General features: G+C 45.8%; 1 pseudogene; it reads left to right on the forward strand.

Moving 5' to 3' along the window:
• Positions 1-595: 595 nt before the first annotated feature.
• Positions 596-1,116, forward strand: LOC114224410 (protein phosphatase 1 regulatory subunit 14A pseudogene; annotated as a pseudogene).
• Positions 1,117-3,539: the final 2,423 nt, after the last annotated feature.

Genomic DNA, 3,539 nt, shown 5'->3' on the forward strand with positions numbered 1-3,539 from the left:
TCTCTGTCCTTTGGCTACGGGAAACAGCTTTTCTTTGGCGCTCTTTATGTCTGTTCTTTTTTTTTTTTTTAAAGATTTATTTATTTATTTGAGAGAGCGAGAATGAGAAAGAGAGAGAGCACATGAGAGGGGGGAGGGTCAAAGGGAGAAGCAGTCTCCTTTGCTGAGCAGGGAGCCCGATGTGGGACTGGATCCCGGGACCCCGGGATCATGACCTAAGCCGAAGGCAGTCGCTTAACCGACTGAGCCACCCAGGCGCCCACTTTATGTCTGTTCTTGTTGGCAGTTCTGGGTCGGAGGCATCCTGTGCAAGATATATGGGGAGGAATAAACCCAGGAGACTCACCACTGTATGGGTCTTCCATTTCTGACGTCACTAGGTTGTCCTCTTCCTCCAGTACCCCTTTCAGAGTCTTCCTATCCTTATTTGTTGGGTTATGTCCAGGGATTTTAGACGTCAGAGGGAAGAGCTGGGAGGAATGGGGCTTCGCCCTCTTAGTGGAACTGAAGCTTCTATATTCTTGCTTTTTTAAAAGATTTTTAAAAAATTTTTAAGTGAGACAGCGCGGCGCTGGGGGCCGGGACCAGGACCGCGATGGCAGCTTAGCGTCTGGGCAAGCGGGTGCTGAGCAAGCTGCAGTCTCCGTCGCGGGCTCGCGGCCCGGGGGGCAGCCCCCGGGGGCTGCAGAAACGACACGCGCGTGTCACCGTCAAGTACGACCGGCGGGAGCTGCAGCGGCGGCTAGACGTGGAGAAGTGGATCGACGGGCGCTTGGAGGAGCTGTACCGCGGCAGGGAGGCAGACATGCCTGATGAGGTCAACATTGACGAATTGTTGGAATTAGAGAGCGAAGACGACAGAAGCCGGAAAATCCAGGGACTCCTGAAGTCGTGCAGGAACCCCACAGAGGACTTCGTTCAGGAGCTGCTGGGGAAGCTACGAGGCCTCCACAAGCAGCCCGGCGTCCACCCGCCAAGGCCCTCCGGGGACCGAAGCCTGAGCCCCTTCCAGGACCCAGCCGGGACCGCGCCACCCTGACCTTCTTGCCTCCGTGGCCCCCTCTCTTCTCCCCTACCCTCCACACCGTCCTGACTTGTTTGTAAGTTGTATGTAATGGTTCTGTAACAAAACAAAAAAAAAAAAAAATTTTTTTTAAGTGATCTCTATACCCAGCATGGGGCTCGAACTTACAACCCCGAGATCAATTGGTTCTACCAACTGAGCCAGCCAGGCGCTCCTATATTTTCTTTTGTATATCAGCTGTTCTACTCTTTTGCCCATTTTGTAATTATGTTGTCTACCTTTCTGGGTTATGTATGTATGTATTGATATAATTCACATACCATAAAATTCACCATTTTGAAGTGGATAATTCAGTGGCTTTTAGTATATTCACAAGATTGTGCAGCCATCACCACTGTCTAATTCCAGAACATTTTCATCACCCCAGAAAGGAACCTCATAACTATTAGTAGTCATTCCCATTTCTGCCCCCACCCCCTGGCAAACACTAATCCACTTTCTGTCTCTATGAATTTGTCTGTTCTGGACATTTCATGTCAATGCAGTCATGTAATATGTGGTCTTGTGTGTCTGACTTCTTTCACTTAGCATGTTTTCAAGGTTCATTCATATTATAACACATAACAATACTTCATTCCTTTTTATGGCTGAGTAACGTTCCATCGTATGGATAATACCATATTTTGTTTACCCATTAATGTGTTCATAGACATTTGGGTTGTTTTCACTTTTTGGCTCTTATGAATAATACTGATATGAATGTTTTGTTTTCATTTCTCCTGGGTATATACCTAGGATGCAATTGCTGGTTCATCTGATAACTCTATGTTTAGTTTCTTAAGGAACTGCCAAACTCCTTCTCTGCAGCAGTGTATTAAGCATGTCTTTTTATTTTGATGCTTTGACGTCTTGGGGCCTTGCTGACCCTGGAAAGGCTTCTTCTCCCAGAGCTAGCTAATTCCTGGAGACCGCAAATGACTCCCCTGGGAGCATGCCTTCATATGCAAACCAACCAATCCAGAGCCTATCGAAAACCACCTCCTTTAGTGGGCTCTCACAGGGCTCTTACACTCCAGACCATTATCCCTCACACTAGTCACCCGGGGCCAGGTACCAGATGGCTAGAGACAGCCTCTGCATCCAGAGCCCACCGAAATTATTCAAACAAGTCAATCTTTAGCCTGCTTGCCCTGCCAAAAAGACAAGAAAGGCTTTTGCCCATGTTTTCCCCTCACTTCCTCTGTCTCCTGGCTGACCTTGGCACTTCTCCTGTTGCCCTGCATGGTGTCGTGTGCTCCCTCCTCCTCCTCGGAACTATGAATAACCATCTATCTTTTCAATGGCAGTCATCCCCTGATCTGCTGGCTTTGCCATGCCTGAATAATGATAAAGCCTACATTTTATTTATTTTTAAAAGATTTTATTTATTTATTTGACGGAGAGAGAGCACAAGCAGGGGGAGTGGCAGAGGGAGAGGGAGAAGCAGGGTCCCTGCTCAGCAAGGAACCCAACATGGGGCTCTATCCCAGGACCCCGGGATCATGACTTGAGCTGAACGCAGACGCTTAACTGACTGAGCCACCCAGGCGCCCCTAAAACCTACATTTTAAAAGAAGCAGCTACACCATTTCACATTCCCACCAGCAATGAATAAGGGTCCTAATTTTTCCACATCCTTACCTACACTTGTTATTTTTCTTTAAAAAAAAAAAGTTATTATTATAGCCATCCTAGTGGCTGTGAAGTGATCTCATTGTGGTTCTGATTTGCATTTCTCCAATGACTGATGATGTTGAACATCTTTTCATGTGCTTATTGGCCATTTGTGAATCTTCTTTGGAGAAATGTCTATTGAAATCCTTTGCTCATTCAAAAACTTGAGTTTTTTGTCTAATTGTTGAATATCTTTTTTAAGTAAGGTCTATGCCCAATGTGAGGCTTGAATTCAGGACCCCAGGATTAAGAGTCGCACACTCCACTGACTGAGCCAGCCACGCACCCCAAATATCTTTTTGTTTTTAAGGTATAGATAGTCTACGTGTTTTTTAAGGTATAAGTCATTGGCCGTTTATAAATAGCACAAGTATTATTTTCCTATGCTGTGACTTTCCTTTTTTATTCTCTTAATGGCATTTTGAGAAGAATAGAAGTTATCCATTTTAATGTAGTCCAATTTATCAACCTTTTCCTCATGTTTAGTTTTGTGTCCTATTTAGGATATCTGTGCTTTGTCTAAAACCATGAAACTGTCTTCTATGCTATCTTCTAGAAGTTCAACTGTTTTATATTCCACATTCGGATCTGTGATCATTCTGGAATTTATTTCTGTATATAGTGTGAGGTTGGGTCTAGATTAAATTATTTCCAGGGGTCCCTGGGGGCTCAGTCAGTTAAGCATCTGCCTTCAGCTCAGGTCATGATTTTAGGGTCCTGGGATCGAGCCCCATCTCAGGGTCCTGGGATCGAGCCCCACATCGAGCCCTGAGTAGGGAGCCTGCTTCTCCCTCTGCCTCTG

This window comes from Eumetopias jubatus, unplaced genomic scaffold, assembly GCF_037043125.1.
Source record: "Eumetopias jubatus isolate StellerSeaLion01/CBP00866 unplaced genomic scaffold, mEumJub1_p1.0 scaffold_10, whole genome shotgun sequence".
NCBI lineage: Eukaryota > Metazoa > Chordata > Mammalia > Carnivora > Otariidae > Eumetopias > Eumetopias jubatus.